Source organism: Papio anubis, chromosome 13, assembly GCF_008728515.1.
Source record: "Papio anubis isolate 15944 chromosome 13, Panubis1.0, whole genome shotgun sequence".
NCBI classification, from domain to species: domain Eukaryota; kingdom Metazoa; phylum Chordata; class Mammalia; order Primates; family Cercopithecidae; genus Papio; species Papio anubis.
In genome coordinates, this window is record NC_044988.1 from 1,121,942 (window position 1) to 1,142,677 (window position 20,736).

At 45.4% G+C, this 20,736-nt stretch overlaps 1 long non-coding RNA gene across 1 annotated transcript; it reads right to left on the bottom strand.

Moving 5' to 3' along the window:
- Window positions 1–1,923: 1,923 nt before the first annotated feature.
- LOC110741475 lies at window positions 1,924–6,927 on the bottom strand. The gene is made up of 2 exons (XR_002517715.2): window positions 5,331–6,927; window positions 1,924–2,798 (listed from the first exon to the last, which is right to left on the bottom strand). It is a non-coding gene; the product is annotated as an uncharacterized LOC110741475 (long non-coding RNA).
- Window positions 6,928–20,736: the final 13,809 nt, after the last annotated feature.

Below are 20,736 nucleotides of genomic sequence, written 5' to 3' on the forward strand. Positions count from 1 at the left end.
TATATATAGAGAGAGAGAGAGAGAGAGGCAAAGTTGTGTTAAAATGACTAGTATTTTAATTTTCCTAGCCTTTTCCATTTTAACAAGGAACCTCTAAGTAAATGAGTAGCAGGTGTAATTAGCAGTCATCTGAGAAGTTTGGGTGCAGTCTTTTTGGTATATTTCCCAGAATCAAGACAGTGAATGACAAATGACTGGGTAACAAACACATTTTCACGTCTCACGGCTTCCATTTCTTTTCTTTTGACAAAATCGAAGGGGGACCAAGTTGATTTGTCAGGTGATAGGTCCTTACTAATTTTTGATAATAGATTATAATGTAATTTTTGACATCATAAAACTCCTTTCATTGATCTCTTGTTTTTGAGGAGAACAAAGTTTCTCATAATTTTCTTTCTAAAAATGTGAAATAGAAATGGAATTAATTTTGGACCCCGTTTCATTTTAGCAATAAGTAATTTTCGTCTGTGAGTATATCAGCTAATTGAAAAAATGCCTTTTTGATTATTTATCTAAACACATAGAGCTATGTTGTTTTGATCAATTGTATTCTGATGATTATTGAAATTATAAACTTGGTCTAGAAAAGCTGTTTAAATCTTACAGTCTTACAATGATACTGAAATTAGAATTTTAGTGTATGTGCATTTTTATGTCAGAATAGAATGATAATGATGGTCATTTATGAAGATAATTTTCAAACATGACAATTGCTAAGAAGTACGAGGAGTGAATGGCATGGAAATAGGAGTTCAAGGAGAAAATGGAACAAGAAGCAAATAAAGAAGACTTTTCCTGTATTTTAACAATTGGTCGTGGTGAGCACAGAACGGCTCTGCTGCTTACTGCCACTGGCGGTTTTTAAAAGAGTGACGTAATGGTTTTATTTAAAAATGTTAATATTTACAATAGTAAGGAAATGACATTCTCTGCAACTATTTAAACTTACCATAAAAGTTTTAAAAATGTCATCTTAAAACTGTGTGAGGGAGCAAATGGGTTTTCCAATCCCGAGGGGTGACTGGACATACTGGGGTGAGGGAACTTTGCAGAGGAGGTGCTGAGAGCTGCCCCTTGACAGGAGAAAGGTGTCTGCCTGTCGGACGAGGGCCCAGCCAGTTGCCCAGTGGAGGCTGAGGTTTTAGGAGCAAAAGGCTGGCTCCTGGCACACTCACTAGGGTGCCCATTACCATAGCAACTGATATCGTGGCCATTTGGTAGACACCCAAGTGGGAGAAGCAGCTTTGTGACGGTCAACAGTGCAGCTGCAGATGGCACCGCCCTTTGCTGGCCCCTGGTGAGTGTGTGTGCATGGCTCTCTGCTTTCTCTGTGGCGGCTGTTGTTCAGTGGCATCCTGAATTACCCTGGCTTCAAACTCCAACTGCCTTTCCTTGCCCCACATGCAGTCCTAGAGCCTACAGCGTGCTAAGAGGACAGGACCACTGTGCCCCCCCAGGCTTCTGGAAATCAGGTGGCACTTTCCATCCTTGCCACTCAAGAGGATCAAGACAACGAGGCCGAGTTTGAAAAATGGACAAGAAGAAGCTCAAAAAGAGCAGAGCGGAGGCTTTATCTTTTGTTGTCTTAGTGAGAAGGAAAATCTTTGGTAAAGTTGGTGTATGGGAATGGGTCTTGGCTTGGAGGGTTTCCAACGGACTTGAAAAGAGACTTGGGCCTTTTTGCCATCTGAACCCAGCTCAGAAGTTTGTAGGGGAAGCAAATTTGAACTGCAGACCTCAGAACTGTATTTGTGTTGACTGGGGAGCCACAGAGCCAGGTAACACGTTCGGAAGAGTTCTCCCACTTCTCGAAAATGCTGCAGATGGAGCCTGCCCCGGGTGGGCTGTCCTAGGGCAGGAGAGCAGCTTCAGGCAGGGTCCGTGCAGAGAGGAGCCCCCGAGGCCTGTCCTGCCCCCACCTTCAGGGTGGATTCTGCGTTTATGCGTATTTATTTTCAAGTGTGTATACAGATGTGTGGGCTTTCTGAAGGGATGTGAGGGGAGGGAAGCAAATATAGCTGTGTGGAATGTTTTGAGCCACAGCCATCGGGATCCAGAGGAAAATGGTTGACTTTTTCCAGCCTGCCCAGATGGGCCAAGCGTGTGGCATGTTAGCTCTGGCAGGGCCCCCAGGCTCTGTAAACACGGCTGCGGCCCTCGCCCCTGGGACTCCGTGGGGACCGTCAGGCCTTGCTGCCTGACGGGCTCTCGCAGAGTCTCCCAGCCGCTGCCTCTGGTCTCTGTGGCTCTGGGGAAAGCCTCAGGGACAGGGTGGGGGTCCAGTGATTTGATTCTGTCCCTTGAGGTCCATTTGTCCACTTCCCAGAAGAGCCGGCCTGACAGCCAACGGGACGGTCTTCTCTTGGGGAGGAAGACCTTGCCAGCATCCAGGCTCTGTGTGTTTCAGGAGCGGAGGGCAGGTTCAATGAGCTGCGGCAAGTCGGATCTCGCAGAGGTCGTGGGAGGCCCCTCACCCTGGAGCCAGCTCCCCTTCCCCACAATCCCTCTCTGTTGCTTTCTGGGTTCCGTTTTTATGTTCCCTCTGGATGAGTACATTTGCCTCCTGCCCTTCTCACTTCCATGGCCCAGATGCGGTCGTGTCCCGGCGACACACGTGCACGCTGAGCTCAGCGGCGTGGACGGGTGCCAGGTGCCAGGCTCCACCGTCAGCAAATCACACCCTCTCCTCGGCCCGCCACAGCCCTTCTGAGACTTGGGTCTATAAATTGCACCATGACAAGTTGCCTGGGAACTTCCCTTTTGCTGCTGGCAGCTCCACACCCATGCATTTCCTTTTCCTGTAAAAAAAAAAAAAAAAAAAAAAAAATCCATTCCCAGCTCCAACTCAAGACAGAAGGTTAGTTATATCGAAACCTACTACATACAGACACTATATTTTCAGGAAAATATTGTCACCTTTGAAATCTGTTAGGCTGGGTTCCTTCCCGTTCCCAACCCCCTTCCTAGTCCCCTCCCTCCCCAGCCCTGACAGGAACAGTCAGCCTCAAGTCAAGCCTACAGCCACGCCCCATGCCCCTACCCCAGGAGGATGTGTGCTTTCAGAAATGGCTCCAGTGGTAGTGAGGCCCTCAGCCCCCAGGGCCCTCCTGTCAGCAGGGGACGGTGACTGAGAGAGATGCCTGGAGTTGGGAGGTTGAGCCTTAAGACAGAGATCTCGGGTGCATGGCAGGTTTCTGCTTAGCGGATGATGTTGGGCAGTTTTCCCATCTTCGCCCCTCCTTCCTCATTTCTGCAATAGGAGAGGAACAATTTCACAGGAGGAAATAAGCATCCAGGTCCGTCATCAGTTTCCAGTGTCGGGACGCCGCATGGAGTGGTGCGCTCTCTTTAGCGCCCGACCAGGGCGTGCTTTTACGCCTTTCCATGGATACCAAGCCTTTGAATGAAAGCATCAGTCTTCAGGAGTCTTGGGCTAAAATCAGATCTATGAACTTAGAAAGGAGGTAGAATGGACAGTTGTTGTTTTTGCTGCTCCCCGTTCATGCTAATAGCACCCCATTTCCTTTCCAGGAAGTGACCTCATCCCCGTCCTGTGCATTCCAGGGAATTAGCTCACCCGCATGGTAGACTGTCAGTCAAGGCGCCCTGCTCTCGCTGGCCAAGCGGTAGGCGTGTTACCACAATGGAGCCAACTGGATTCTCCTTTTATGCATTGAATCTGCGGCAGCCTCACGAGTCAGGGCACACGCTGCTCGTGATATATACCAGAGTGCTTCCTCAGCCACAGCCATGGTTCCTGTCAGACCCCCAGAGAGTCCCTGGTCCTGTTCGTTCTGGCCTGGGGCAGTGACCATCTGAAAAAGACTGATGTTAGTTTCCTACCCGCCTGAGCTAAATGAGCAGAGAGGAAAGTTCTTCCCCCCGAATGGGTGAGCTGAAGGGTCAAACCACAGAGCACCTAACATCATCATGCTGAGGATAAGAAATGAATCCACAAATGCTGCCTGAGCAAGGGACAATGGCACTCAGAAGTACTAGGACTCTTTCCAGATAATGGAACCCGGATCCCGGGATCGTGAAACACGCAGCTGGCTCTTGAGCGACACTGGTTTCAACTGCGCGAGTCCACTTGTACCTGGTTTTCCTTCCATCCTTGCCCCTGGAGACAGCAAGACCAACCCCTCCTCCTCCTCCTCGTCCTCCTCATCCTACTCCAACTCCACATGAAGACAATGAGGTCTTTAGGATGGTCTGCTTCCACTTAAAGAATAGTAAATGTATTTTCTCTTCCTTATGATTTTCTTAGTAACATTTATTTTCTCTAGTTTACTTTATTGTAAGAATACAGTATATAATACATACGACATACAAAATATGTGTCAATCAACTGTTTATCTTCTCAGTTTCCAGTCAACGGTAGGTTATTAGTAGTTAGGTTTTTAAGGAGTTGAAAGTTCTGTGTGATTTTTGATGGCTCAAGGGATAATCACTCATAACTCTCACAATGCTCAACGGTTAACTGCATTTGTGTCAAATAAGGAGGGGCCTTCATCTCTTCTTTCTCCTCCTTTGCTCCTTCCTTGTCTTTGAAAAAACAAAACAAACTTTTTTTGAGAGACAGTGTCTTCCTCTGTCACCCAGGCTGAGGTACAGTGGCACAATCAAAGTTCACTGCAGTGTCAAATTCCTAGACTTACGTGCTCCTCCTGCCTCAGCTTTCTGAGTAGCTGAGACTACGGGCATGCACCACCACAGCCAGCTAATTTTTGTTTTTATTTTTATTTTTGTGGAGATGTGGTCTTGCTATGTTGCCCAGGCTGGTCTCAAACTCCTGGGCCCAAGTGATCCTCCTGCCTCAGCCTCCCAAAGTGTTGGAATTACGAGCATGAGCCATCATGCCCGGCCCTTGTCTTCTTTTTATTTATTTATTTTGTTTCTTTCTTTTAGGGGGCAAAGAAGATGGACCTTTTTTGATGGAAGCCAGTTTAATCTATATCCCTTATGGTATCTATTTCACCAAGGTAAGGGACTCTCTGTATATCTGGATGATCAGGGGCCGTGCATCTGTAACTGGAGCCTAAAAACCAAATTTGCCCTTCTGGAGTAGCTTCCCTGGAGTTGAAGCTGTTGCTGAAACTCTGTCAAACCAATTTAGCAAAACAAGCGGAAGAGGCAAAGTCACCGCTCTCCCCTCCTTCTTCACCCATGGCAGAGAAGGTGGTTTTCTTGCAATCAGGCACAAATCTTCCTCTGTCCTACCTGGTCTTTGGAAAGATACTTTTTCTATTAAGATAACTTTTCACCGCCTAAGTGCACAGGCAACCTTGAAGGGAGCTGCCTTTTCCTCAGCAAAATCTCACAGGGCTTACCTGTGAATGTGCCGGCGATGAGGGAAAACCGTGGCAACCACGTGGGTTCTTCAGTGGAGGGGGCCACATTCCAGATGGGTCCCCAAGACCTGGAGATCTGGGTGACATCATCTCAAAGAACAGGTGGACATTACCTCGGGACCTGGGGACAGCAGTTTCAGGGGTGGAATAACCCCAGCTTCCACTTCCTGTAGCTCAGCCCGGCGGCTGTGGAAAGGACTGTGGACACATTTTGACCAACCTTTCCAATTTCTCTTTTGTATTAGTTATAGTAATTCGTGCTAGCGGTGATAACAAATAGTCCTCAAATTCCAATAGCTGAATACAAGTGTGTTTCTCAGGTGTGCAAAGTCTGTTGAACTGGGTGGCTCCACGACAGCCGTCCTCCAAGCAGTGACTCAGGGATCATGGTGTGGCTTTGTGATCCGAGTTGGCTCAGGTACTTCTACTGATGTGGACGGAAGAGAAAGAGTACAATGAGCACCACGTTCTTAACCGCCTGAATCAGAAGTGCAACGGCCTCGGCTACAACCGTCACGCCACCCTCCTAACCGCGGAAGGAACCCGTGGATATTGGTGAGCGCAGCACGCTCTGCAGCGCCTCAGTGTCCAAGCTCTTCGGCAAATCCCCCCTCGACTCCTGGAGAAACTTCTTTTCTACACATATCCCTTAGCAACGTCTGAAACGTACACAATGCTAAGGTGAAAAGGAAGTATAAATGAGTGACGGGTACTCTTCCTCGGAAACACACTGTTTTAGGCAGGCTAAACATCTTAACCTAAGACAGCAGCTCTCTCAGCTACTACTTTAATGCAGAAGGATAAGCTTCTGCTGAGTGATGCTGGAGTTCTGCTAATTTCCAGGCTCCTGAAACGCAGGTGAACGTAGGTAAGATTGGCCTTGTTGATGGCTCAGCACCACATAGTACCCAGGCCCAACCCTGGCCTTAGAGGCCATCACTCTTGGGAGTAACAAGCGTGGAAGGCATTCTCGTGGGAGATCCCTGTGTTAAATGAGGAGAGAGCTCAGTCTTTGGTTCCTCTGGCCCAGTGCTTGTCCCATTTGCCTTTTAATTTTCTGATTAGACGTATGCTTGGGGTTTTGAGCTCACAAATGATGTGGGTGATTCCCACTGGGTAGCTCTGTCATTCGGTGGGTGACCCTGGAACTTTATTCTTTGTGCTCTGATTTAGAACAGAACTCTACAGAAAGAAGATGAGAAAAAGTCTTCTTGACTCACGATTACAACGTAAATCAGTAATGAAGCTTTACGTTCAGTGTGTGGGGAAAACATTGCTTTCTGTCCATCTATCTCCTGGTTCCAATTTCTAAGACCCAAGAAGACAGCTGGAGAGAACGAAGAGGAAATAATAAAATTGTAGGGAACTTGGGAGAAATAATCAAAGGGAGGTTGAACTCAGGATGAAAACATCAGGCCAAGGTAGCACCCTGGAGGCCTGTTGCCAGTCCTGGTGCCCCTATGTGTTTTGATTGGCTTCTGGTTTGTTGGTCCACACAGTATTTTGAAGAAAATATGAATTAGTTGCCAACTTTTAAATACCTGGCGATTTCACATAAAAAGCCAGATTTCTGCCTTCTCTTGAAAAATTAGAGTTTGGAACAGCAATAAGCCCATATTCCAGCAAAGCAACAGTCGGCCTGAGCCCAGCGGGGGCTGCCCCTTCAGACAGGGCAGGGCTTGTCCCCTTCAAGTTGACGATGGCCCTACCCCTCCCTATGGCTCCCTGCACTAAGCCTCCGTGTCACTCCTCTTCATCTGGGATTTCTCAGTCCCGGTGGGTCTCCCTATTCACACTGTTGCTTGGACTCCGGAGGGATTTGAGTCTGTAAGCCCTGACCTAGGGAACGTCTATGCTTGGAAAGTTGCTGAAGAGCACTGAAGACAGTGACGGACTGGTGATGACAGACACCTGAATACAAGGGAATAGCAGGAGAATAGAGTCACGGGAGTCTCACTGCTTCAGAGAACTCGTGTGTTTTGATGGTCATGTGTCAGGAGGATAAACTGGGACTCCTTCTGTCTCTGTTGTCGCTGATGCCCCAAAGGCCAAGCCTGGTGCAGTTTGATAGCTATGCCCCCCTTGTCCTCTTTTCAACTACTGGTAATAAACTTTACTGAAACTGGATTACATTTAATGTATTGGGTCTTATTTTCATGTAAGGTTGTGTGAGTTGCTCACGGCACAAGGCATCTGGCCAAGAGGATGAGCTGGGACAAAAGTCCAGTCCATACTCTGCTTACAGCAGGGGTGCCCTGGTGTGGGGCTAAATGCCCCTGGAGTAAGGGACATGTCCCCCTTTTCTTGTTAGTTTGCTCAAAGCACCTTTTGGCTACAAGGGACTCTCCTTACTTTGTTCTCCAGTTTGGTGTGAGTTGATCCTGTCTTGGAGATGGGAGTGTAGGATCTCTGACGGAAGAGGCGTTCTTGCATTTGTTATCACCGGCAGCACATAAACTGTGTGTGCTTCCCCTAGTGTGGGCCATGGAATGCTTCTGTGAAGTTTAAATAGATGTCATGTAAAAAGAAATCTATTAGAAAAAAAAGAGGGGGCTGGGGTGAATCTGCACAGAGAAGAGTCTGTCAGCATCAAAAACGTCATGGGGAAAAGCAGCCGGCACGTTCCGTAATGATGCCTGACGGGGCTGCCGGTGCCCGTCCGCATGGGAGAGAGGAGAGAAGGGCTTCAGTCTCTGGCTCATCCTCCAGAGGCTTCTGCGTGGAAAACCCTGCTTGGAGGTCTGTGTGATGTCTCAGGTCAGTCCGACCCCCAGGGAAGGTGTCCACAGGCTGATCTGAGTGTGGTCTCCCAGAGTGAGGCTTGGGTCCCGGAGCAATCTGACTCCATAGTTTCTTTTCCCAGGAAGACGGGACTTGCAAGCTTCTCTCCACCACCATCGGGCCCTGGAATTGCCCAAGAGCTCTTTCACCCGTTTTCTTTAGACTTCAAACTCCTCCCAGGTTTCCTTCAAATCCATTCTAACCCTTTTCGTTTTCATTCTTTTCTCCAAGAAAGAGCAAAACTGAAAAAATGATGGACGGTCTATCGTGTCGACTGAACAGTGGTGACAGCCGTGGGTACTGACGTAAGGCTGCCTCAAGTTGTCAGTTTTAGTTGTGTGGACTTGGACAAGTAACTTCACTTCTCTGGGCCTCAGTTTCCTCATTAATAAAGTGGAGGCGATACCAGGACTGTTGTGAGAATAAAGAAAGTAAATACGTGTAAAATAGTAAGGGGTTGGCCCATAGTCTATGCTCAGAAAATGACGAGGATGTCATCATCACCATTGTCATCAATATCATTTTGATGTATTGATAGTATACTTGGTGCAAAATTCTAACTGTGATCAGATTTCATCGATAAGCCCTGGAAAGTTCTGGTTTGACTGACTTGATTTGTCATATTGCTGCACTCTTCTATTTTAAAAACTTGTACACAGCCGGGCGCAGTGGCTCACGCCTGTAATCCCAGCACTTTAGGAGGCCGAGGCAGGTGGATCATGAGGTCAGGAGATCGAGACCATCCTGGCCAACATGGTGAAATCCCATCTCTACTAAAAATACAAAAATTAGCTGGGCAGGGAAGTGTGTGCCTGTAATCCCAGCTACTCGGGAGGCTGAGGCAGGAGAATCGCTTGAACCCAGGAGGTGGAGGTTGCAGTGAGCTGAGATGGCGCCACTGCACTCCAGCCTGGCAACAGAACTAGACTCCATCTCAAAAAGAAAAAGAAGAAAGAAAAAGAAAAAAACGTGTACATGCCCCCACATAATGCCAGGAAACATCAGCTTCAGTACTTTGTCTCTCATTGTATGACCCACCTTTCCCAGACAGAAGCTCTCCCCAGATCATTACTGGTACCCCAGTTAGCACCTAAGGCGTTTTGGAGTTAGATGCTTGTCCTCGTGTGTTGATCTGGTTTGGACCTGTGTCCAGCCCAAATCTCCTGTCAAATTGTAATCCCCGGTGTTGGAGGTGCGGCTTGGTGGGAGGCGATTGGATCATGGGGGCAGATTTCCCTCTTGGTCTTATGATAGTGGGTGAGTTCTCATGAGACCTGGTCATTTAAAAGTGTGGCACCTCCCCCCTTTCCTCCTGCTCCCACATGTGAGACACCTCGCACCCCTTTGCCTTCCGCCATGACTGAAAGCTCCCTGAGGAGCCTCCCCAGAAGCTGATGCTGCCACACTTCCTGTGCAGCCTACAGAACCGTGAGCCAATTAAACCTCTTTTCTCATAAATTACCCAGTCTCAGGTATTCCCTTAAAGCAGTGTGAGATCAGACTAATAACTGTGTTCTAGGTGGAACTGCCTCTTTGTAGATCCTCGCTGCTGTTCACAAGCAGAGCACTGAAGACACAGGAGGATTAATTAAGGGCCCAGATTTGAGAGCCTGTGAGGCACCCTCCTTTAGAAGCAGGAGGGCAGGCAGATGCACTGGGCCCAGGCAGCATCGTCTTGTTTGGAAACCCTGCGGACAGCCTCATTCTGGTCGTTCTTCTAATTCCTGTCAGTCTCGAATCTCCATGAAGAGCTGTGCTGGCCTGATGAGAATGCCCCCAGGAAAGCGATGGCCAGACGCTTGCCTTCAGGGAGAGCTGCGTTCTCTCTGCAGGCCTTTGAACTTCCCCAGAGCATTTTTCTGGCCTCTAGAACTTATCCAAAATGTTTTCCTCAAGAGGCCCATTCCCTCGCCGGCAGCAGTGGCGCGGCCCGGCCACTCTCTCATCTGGTTTCCAGCAGTTGGGTAGGGAGTGTCATTTACCTCCCGGCCAGCACACACACAAGCCGGGGCTGCCCTCCACATGTTCTTGGAGAACTGGCACTCAGACCCCTTTTCTTGACTCTTTGTGAACACACACTTCAAATGACTGGGCAGGGCTTGATCTTAATCAAATGTCTCCTTAGTATCTGCCCTCGGCACAGATCCAATTCCTGTGCAGTGTCTACGGAGGCATTTGTGTAACACACACACACACTCACACATATGGCTACACCACCCACTGTCTTAACACAAAGGTCCAAGCATATGATGAGTCTATTTTTTTTTTTCCGGCAGTGATGGTTTAAATAAACGGACAACATAAGTACTTCCTCTCCCAGCTGCACAGCCTCAAGGTCAGCGAGAAGCAAGTGGGGTAAAAAGTCCTGAGCCTAACGTTCCCAACCTGACTTATTTTAAGCGGTGAGTGTAGGTACAACCGGATGAGTGTTTGCTGGGGAAGTATCTGGATATTTGAACCCAGATTCCCATGTAAGATTCTTTCAGCCCCCTGAGGAAGATGGACGCACACCGAAGGGGTCTCCTGGAGATGTGGTCTGAGGCGAATGGAAGCTCCAGCACGTACAGCTGTGTTTTTCAGCAGTGAGCCCTCAGGACTACCTGCATCTAATGTCACGGGAGCCAGTCAAAATGCAGATTCCTGGGCCTCACTCACGACTGCACAACTCAGAAGACATGGAACCTAAGTACTTTCATTTTTACAAAACTTCCCGGGAGATTCTAAAACACACATGAGTTTGAGAACCATCGATCCAGAGATTTTTAAGTAGGGGAGCACACGAGAATCACTCTCAGTGCTCTGCTCTCTTTATACATATATATAGAATATATATAGAATAAATATATAGAATTATATATTCTATATTATATATATATTTTTGAGACAGGGTCTTGCTCTGTCGTCCAAGCTGGAGTGCAGTGGTGCAATCTCAACTCACTGCAGCCTTGGCCTCCCAGGTTCAAGCGATCCTCCCACCTCAGCCTCCCGAGTAGCTGGACTCACAGGTGCACACCACCACGCCCTGTGAACCACTGTGCCTGGCAGATTTTCATTTAGTACATTTGGGGGTGGATCACAGGCATCTGCATTTGGAAGAAGTCCCATTGTGATTCCAATTCCAGTGCTCCCATGTGTCCCAGTGGTCCTCTGATTTTGGCAGGTGTGCGAGGGAATGAATGGGGGTAGAGGTGGAGGGCTGGGGTTCCGGTTAAAGGCGCATTCCTGGACCTTGCCTGTAGAGCCCTCTGTGTGTTCTGATGTGGGAGCCCTTGGAGACAGAGACCCACTGAGGGCATCCATGGACGCACCTCCTCGCCACTCCCCCGGTCCCAGGGATTCCAAGACCACCGCCTTGCCCGTCCCACCCTGCACCCTTGGTGCAGTCAGCACTGGAGCCAGGCCTGCCTACTGAGGGCGGAAATGTGCTCTGCAGTCTCTTCTTCCAGGGGGATTATTCTAAGGCACTCCCCACCCTTCCTTTCCTTTCAGTTCCATTTCCCTGGGATGATGATGACAAGTGCCAAAGAAATGTCTAGACCACAGATTCTGAATGTGAACAAAAATGTCTTCAAGCCCAAAAGACATTTTCTGCAATGTGAAGCCCAGAGGATGCTTGGTTGTTGCTGCATTAAAGCAGTGCCATAAAACAAGGGTTGGAGTGGGAGACAGGGAGGCAGCCTCTCCGATGGCTTTGCTGCTCTGGTCAGTTAATACTTGCCAGGTGCTAGGAACAGAAATTGTGTTCATCAAGAAGGGTCGATAACCCCATTACCCCCATCCTCAGACACCAAAGCAACGTCTAATGGCTTCTTCTTTTTCTTTTTGTGATAGTTTTTGTTTTGAAATAAATTTTAATGTTATCAAAGTAATATATGCACATACTTTTGAAAGTCAGATATCACTTCCAGGAAATTTTCCTCATATTTTTCTTTGTGAACTTCCTATCAATGTCTTTTCTTCTCTCTTTTCCTTGAACTCCTTTGCATGTTGAATCTTCTGGCTTAATCCTCTAATTGCGTATCTTTTTCTCTTCTGTAGTTCATTTTTATTTATTTTTTTGTCTTTTCTCCTGTCTGCAGGATTACATTATCTTTTTAAATCCAACCCTCTATTGATATTTTTACGTAGCTATAGTGTTTTTAATTTTCAAAATACCTTCTTCATTTTTAGGTTATCCTGGTACTGCTTTAGGGACGTGATATCTTCTATTAGTTCTTTGACGTTACTGACTTCTGAAGTTTTAATTTTGCCCTGTAAATTGCTTCTGTTTCTTCCAAGGTACTGAAAAGGACCCAGTCTCCTGAACTGGGGGCTGGGAAGAGAAGAGATCTATTGCTTGTGTTCTGGTTTTGGGGTGAGGGGAAGCTGTGGGTATCACTGTTCGGAATGAAGGTTTTCATTTAGAGCTTCTGTTTTCAGTTCAGCTTGGATGCCGAACTCTCCCCATGCCTGAGTCCTTGCGTTCAGGGTCTCCTTGGTTGTGCTACACTAGACTGATGCTGTTTAATACCATTACCTCTCACCATTGATGGCCCCTGAGCACTGGGAATGTGGCTGGTCAGAATTGAGATGTGTGGTGAGTGTAAAATACATACCTGATTTTGAAGACATTACAAAAAAACAGTAAAATATCTGTCTTTAAAGTATTGATTACACATTATCTCAATTTGTAAAGTATTGATTACACATTGAAATAATGATATATTAGGTTAAGTATATTATTAAAATTAATTTTACCTTTCTCAATTTGGATGCTGGAAAATCTAAAATTATATCCATGGTTCACATTATATTCCTGTTTGACAATGCTGCTCTTCTGTGGCTTCTGGGAAAGGGATCCAGGGGTCTCCCTGTTCCTGTCTTAGTCCCATGTGTCTATGAGAACCATTGCCTCGAGTTCCTGATCCTTTCCAGAGCTCAGCAGAACAAATCCTTGCTGCCCCTTGGCATCCTCTGCAGCCTCTTGGTTTTAGCTTCCTCTGTTAAGTTTAGGTTAGTTACTATCTCCTCATGTGTGTGTGTGTGTGTGTGTGTGTGTATATCCCTCTCTGTGTGTGTATAACCTCAATTCTTACTTTATACCATATCTAAAAATCAACTTGAGATGGGTATAATATTTACATATAATATCTAAAACTATAAAGCTACTAGGAGAAAACCCAGAGGAGTATCTTCATGACCTTCAGGTAGGCAAAAATGTATTGGAGAGGTTACAGACGGCACAAGTCAAAAAAGAAAACAGTGTATGTAAATGAAACTTCATCAAAACTCTGAAAAACACCATCAAGAAAAATCAATAGGCAAGCCGCAGACTGGGAGAAAATATTTGCAACACACACATTGGGCAAAGAACTTGTATCAATAATATGTAAAGAACTCCTGTAACGCAATAATAAAAAGACAAACAGCTCAATTTTTAAAAAATGGGCAAAAGACTGACAAACAAAAGAACATATGCAAATGGCCAATGGTCATATGAAAATGTGCTCGACATCATCAGCCACCAGGGAAATGCACAATTTATCATCAGACACTATGACACGCCTGCCCGAACGCCTGAAATGAGAAGGACCAACACCACCAGCGACTGGAGATGCCCTTTGTGGTTCTCTTGACTCAGCGATGCCCAGTCTCATTCCAGAAAGATTTAATTCTGCTCCGTCAAACTCTATACCTTCCTGGCTATCACAGTGAAACCCCGTCTCTACAAAAAATACAAAAAATTAGCTGGTTGTACTGGCACGCACCTGTAGTCCCAGCTACTCGGGAGGCTGAGGCAGGAGAATGGTGTGAACCTGGGAGGCGGAGGTTGCAGTGAGCTGAGATCGCGCCACCGCACTCCAGCCTGGGCGACAGAGGGGGATTCCATCTCAAAAAACAAAAGAAAACAGAACAAGAGCTCAGCAAACATTCCATGATCTCAAAATGTTCTACCTGGCGGGACAGGTTTAAGAATACAACTGAAATGTCTATAAAACGATGTCTTTCAAGAAGAACGAAGAGATTTTACTAAGCAATCAATTTGTGTAGCCTGTCTTGAGGAGATTTTCCTAGGTTCCCAGGATATTCCACTTGGTCCCCAGTGTGACCATTCAAGAATGGGAAGGAGTCAGGAGCCTGACTTTTTAAGGGTTCTCATGTGAGGGTGATGTTCCTGCTTAAGAGGAGGGGATTTGATGGGCGACTTCTCTTGGCCTCCATTCCTTGTCACGTGGGACGAGCTGATTCAAGGATGCCTCCATGGCAATTTCATCATATATGGCACCAGCTGTCGTTGGAGTGGTGTCTGGTCTTCTCTGGAGTCAGGGGAAGTTGGAAGCATTCAGAAGTCGCCCAGAGCATCTGAAGCCCAGTTGACACAGTATTTTATGATGGCAGATGGAGGCACATGTCACAGGAGATTCCGGAGTGGTTCAGTGTCAGCACCCCTGCAAGCAGGGGTCTTGTTAGTTGACCTAAGAGATTCCATTCCAATGTGCTGAAGATGGATTTTCAACTTGGCCTTTGCGGAGGCTAAGAAAGATTCATTGCAAATTTCTGTTTACTTGTCTGGCTTTCGTGGGATAGCCAGTGTTTTCCCTTGTTTTAGGTTATCTTTGGCTGGAGGGCAAGAAAAATAGTCAGTGATGTCTTGGAAGTTTAAGCCTACACTATATGGCTCTTTTAAAAAATATTTGGTTATCCAGCAAGATATTTCTTGTGTTTCTACATCTAAAATTTCTCTGTGGTTTGGCAGGACCAAAGCTTTTCATGGCTGCCAGTCATATCTTAATTGGATCACCTTGTGGAAACTTCAGAGAAGTTTTCCTAGAATTTGTTTCCAATTTCTGATGTCGACCCAGCATTTATTATCTAAGGTGAGACAGACACGACAATCTCCTCATTTCCTCTCTCTTTAAAAGGACGTGCTGCATTTTTCAAAATACCTCCCAGAGAGTGCTCACTGGGAAGAAAATTCTCCTTTCTTGGCAAAGAATGCTCTTGCTAGCTCTGTTACTCCTCAAATGATAGTACCTTATCTGCAAATTCTATTGAGGCAATAGCCAACAGAAAATTCAAAGGGGGAGAAAAATGCACTTTGTACTCACACCTAAACCCACTGTGTTTTTTAAAAAATTGTACTTATTTGAACCTACCTTGTATTATGGACTACAAATGTGCTTGCTTGTTACTTCATTTCTTACAAAATTATAAGCTCCTTGAGAGCAGGAAAAACATCCATTCTTCTTTTACTCTTTCAACATCAGCCAGAATGTCCGACATGTGATAGGTGCCTGGGACGTATTTGTGGAATTAAAATGCTTGAAATGTATCTCTGGGGAACACATGAGAAGGTATTAAAATATTTTCCAAAAATATTTAATGGCACATACAGTTTTAATTTTAAAAAGCCAAGAACACACTTTGCACATAATAAGATTCAACTTTTGTTATAAATGGGCACAGATACACGCACTTAGAAAAAGGACTGGAAGGAAATGTGAAAAAATAGTAAACAAGATCATTTCAGGGTGATGAGATTAAAAGGCAATTTTAATTTTTAAAATTTATGATGTTAGTAAAATTCAAATTATCTGCAATAACCATGCATTGCTTTTATAACTAGAAAAAAGAAATTAATGTTTTTGTGCAGTTATTTTTTAAAAATCATTTGCCTTGAATATTGTTCCATTTACTGAAAGTGATGGCAGCTGTTTCTATGCAGTGTGACTGCCCACCAGGCACTTTGCCAGTGTTTCACTTGCTCTGTGTGTATTTTTATGCCCGTTTTACAGATGAGAGAACCGATGCCCAGAGAGGCTAAGGGATGGCTCGTCCGGAAAAGTGGGGATCTGGATCTGGACCTGGTCTGGTGAAGGCAAAGACTCGATCACAGCCACTGACCCCACTCGCTCCCTCTGGGGTGCTCCAGGAGAGTGTCTCGTGAGCGCCTTGGGAACCTGTCCGTTTCATGCTTTTCTCTTTGCCCTTGGCTTGCTCATTGAAAAGTTTCCAATCTATATATTATCTTTCTGAAGTGTTTAGTCTTGTCATTTATGAGCATCGGAAGACTTAAGAAACACTGATGAACAACATCAGTAATAGTAAATGTCAAATTGGAGCATATACTCCCAAGTTTTAATAACAGTTGTAGGGGACACTTACTTTCTAAGGAATATGATTTGTTAATGTTTTAACTTTGTAAAATGCATATGTATTATTTTTAGTCCAAAAGGACAAGGAAAATATGAGAAAAGGTGGAATTCATTAAAAGCAAACGTTTTCTGTAAAGAGATTATAAATAGTTTTGGCTTTGCAGGTCATATGGTCTCTGTGGCAATCACTCAACTCTGCAATGAACACAGTCATAGATATTTCATAGAGGAATGGGTAAGGCTGTGTTCCAATAAATCTTTATTTACAAAAACAGGCAATGGGCCAGATTTGGTCACAGGCTATAGTTTGCCAACTCTTGTGTATTAGTTTCCTGTTGCCACTGTGACAAATGACCAGAAATTAGTGGCCTGTAACAACACAGATGTATTCTCTCATAGGAAGACAGAGTCTGAAATCACTCTCACTGGGCTAAAATCAGGTTTTTAGCAGGCTACATTTCCTCTGGAAGTGCCGGGAGAGAGTCTGTTCCTTGTTTGCTCCAGGTTCCAAGGCCTGACGGCATTCCTTGGCTTGTGGCTGCATCATCCCAACCTCTGCTTCTTCTATCATGGCATCACCTTCTCCTCTTGTGTAATCAAACCTACCTCTCACAAAGACCCTTGCAACTGCATTTAGTGGCCACCTGGATAAGCAAGGTTAACCTCCCATCTCAAGGCATTTAACTTAATCCATTGGACTTGTAAGGTAATGTTTTTGTTTTTGAGACGGAGTCTTGCTCTGTCGCCAGGCTTCAGTGCAGTGGCACAATCTCGGCTCACTGTAACCTCCGCCTCCTGGGTTCAAACGATCCTCCTGCCTCATCCTCCTGAGTAGCTGGGATTGCAGGTGCATACCACCACACCCAGCTAATTTTTTGTATTTTTAGTAGAGACGGGGTTTCACCATGTTGACCAGGATGGTCTCGATCTTTTGACCTCATTGATCCACACACCTCGGCCTCCCAAAGTGCTGGGATTACAGGCGTGAGCCACCGTGCCTGGCCGTAAGGTAACGTTTACAGGTTCCCAGGATTAGAATGTGGATGTCTTAGGGCGGGGGGCGGAGGGGGCATTTTTCATCCTATTACACCCTGGCATGAAGTAACAAAAAGGTAGGGGTCGGGGGGATTGCTGTAAAAAGAACATTGATTTAGGAGCAAGTTCACCAGAGCCAGAGGCCCAGCTCCAGTCACTGTATGCACAGTCTAGGCAGAGTAATTGGACCTCCCTAGCTTTTAGCTTTTCTCATTTGTGAAGTGAGGGAATTAGACTATATGATCCCCTGAGACTCTTTTTAGCTCTGTCATCTTTAAATTTTTTGATTTTTGAGAAGGAGTATTTTCAACAGCTGCCTCTGTCATAGTGACCTTTGTTGTAAGCGATGTAGCTTAAATCTATTCTGAGCAGCTTTGTGCTAAGTTGTATCAGGGAAGATTCAATATTTATAGGCAAAATAAAGGAAGAAATAAATTTTAACTATTCCCAAGTTAGCATAAGCATGGGGAAATTACAGGCCAATCCTGTCATTCAGAATGAAACTAACATTTTTATGCCATTCTGTATAGAAAAGCATTTGAGAAGTCCACAAAAGTACTTTCACTATCTAAGGATAAAGAATAATGAACTCAGAATGAGAGAGGAAGGATTCAGTTATCACATGGAGCTAGATTAAGAGATTTTCCAGTATGGCATGCCCTCAGGGCTTGTGTGGTTCTTAAAAATGAGCCATAATTCTGTCTGTGAGTTTCCTAGCAGCAAAAGCAAAGATAGAAAGATGATTGTGTAAGAATAACACTGTTAATAGAATGTTTTAAAAGTTGCTAGGAATTCCTACAGCATGAAGTGACATTTTCCATGGATCTTCCTAAACAGGGACACTCAGGGCTATTCTCACAATATCAGTTTATTCATTCATGCACTTGACAGATATTCATTGATTGCCTTCTACATATTTGACACTGTCGTAGTGACTAGAAAGATATGTCATGAACCAGATAGAAATAACTCTGCTCTCTTGGAGCTCACGGCCTGGCAGGATGTACAATTACTGACAAGTCCAAGGAGTGCTATGGGTAAAGAAGAACAGAGGCACAGACATGTATAGCAGGGGGACTTCATCTGTGGGCTGGTCAGGGAAGGTCTCTCTCAAGAGGTGACATCCAAAGTCACTTCTCCATGGCATGACAGTAATTCATCAGGCAAAGAGTAGAGGAGGAAGTTGCCAGGCCAGGCAGAGAGAAGACCAATGGAGACACCTATAGTTGTCCATGTCATTGTCTGGTATAGTTGGAGTGAAGAGAGAACAGAGCAGGTGCTGTGTCAGATGGTGAGCACCACGGTAAGGGTTCTGGGCTGTATCCAATGTAAATTGTATTATTGATAGTTAGAACACTCGGCTGCTGTGATAAACCTCGGGGTTTCAGTAGCTCTGTGCACAGTGTAACTTACTCCGGACTGCCCTGTTAGCCTAACGGGATGTTTCTGACGTCTGGGCGGCTTTCGCCGTGGTGATTCTGTCGTGAGTCTCCTACATCCTCTACAGCCACCCTGTGACCACGGAGGGGAGAGAGAAGGTGGGGAAGAAGCAGGTCTTAATCATCTTGATCTCCAAAATGACCCACTGTTTCCACATAACTCACAGGCAAGTAGTCACAACCCACCACCTAAATGCAAAGTGGGTTGGAAATGCAGTCCCTGGCTGGGCAACCACTTCACAGCAATAGCTCCATTCTGGAAACGGGCTGTGGAGTTTAGTGCACGATTAGCTAGCTGTTCATGCTGCAGGAGGCCGCTGGAGAGTCGTGAGCAAGAGAGAGGTATAATCAAATTTGAATGTTAAAAAGGCCATCCTGGCTGCAGAATGGAGAAGGTGTTGGAGGGTGCAAGACCGGATGCAGAACAACCAGTTATCATAATGGGCAATAAACACGATACAGTTGCAACCACCATGGAAGAGCTCTGTAGGGCATCTCTCAGTGTCAGCTGAGGACGTGGTGCCAGTTCACACTTCCGTGAGAAGTGTGATGTCAGTTATCAATATGACGTCAGTCAGTGATATCGTCAACCGTGACAACCAAGGAACTTTTTCCCTTTTATATCTAGAAGTCAGCAGCCCATTGACTGATGCCAATCTCACTATATTCATTCGTTTTAAAAAAGTGTTTGAAAATACCACATTTTAAAAGTGGTTGATTAGAGTATCCCGTGGAGCTATTCTGCACATCTCTACTGCTAGATCACACCGTGGACTCTCAATGCTCTCTTTACTACTGGAAGCTTTAAATCTAGTCAGATTAGCGAGCCAATTCTAAAAATCCCAGGACCAATTTAGAAAATTCATCCCTAACATTCTATTCTGTTCTTGGTATCAACATCTGTGTTAGTCAGGGTTCTGCAGAGAAACAGAACTGATCTCACATGATTATGAAGGCCGAGAAGTCCTGAGATCTGTAGTCAGTAAACTGGAGACCCAGGAGAGCCAACGGTGTGCTTCCAGTCCAAGTCCAAGGGTCTGAGAAGCAGGAGAGTCCATGGTGTAAATTCCAGCTTGAGTCGGAGTCCAAATGCAGAAGGCCTATTCTCAAAGACGATCAGACAGAATGAATTCTCCCTTACTTAGCATTTTGTTGTATTTGAGTCTTGAACATGTTGGATGAGATCCACCCACATTTGGGAGAACCATCTGCTTTCTCAGTCTACCAATTCAGATGTCAATCTCATTCAGAAACACCCTCACAAACACACCCAGAATGATGTGAAACCAAATATCTGGGCACCCTGTGGCCCAGTCTAGTTGACACACAAAAATTAATCTTCATAATAGGTGGGCTCCCCTTTTGAAAAAGTGGCCAAATTTCAAAAATACTGCATACTATAGCCCAGAGGCTGGCAAATGTCTCCAATCAAGGGTGAGATAAAAGTAAATATTTTAGGCTTTGAGGGTCATACAGTCCCGGTGGTAGCTATTCAGGTCTGTCCTTAGAGCCAGAGTTAATATGTAAATGAATAGGTGTGGCTGTGCTCCAAGAGAAACAGGCATTGAGTCATACTTGGCCTGAGGACTGAGGATTGTAGACTGGACCTCTGCTGCACCCACTTCTTTGAGCTCTTTTCACATTAGCATATTTAAACTCTAAGGCTTTGAGAATTCCCACAGAAATGAAGTCTGATAGCCAAGTTTGACCCACGGTTTCTCAATCTATTTGACTGTGGAAAACTTTCTTCATGCTATACTATTAACCTCTAATGGAATAGCATTCAATGAATTATCCATTTAAGAAATGGTGGTTTAGCATGAAAGTTTTATTTAAAAGATCTCTGCTGAGAGGATTAAGAAAAATAATATAAAGTTCTTTTAGTTTTCTTGAGTTACTGAAATTTGAAGGGCACTAAATTTGAAAGATTTAGGAATACGTTTGCCTTTGAAAATGGATGTAATTTCCTACTATGTACAGTTGTGCAGTGAGCAA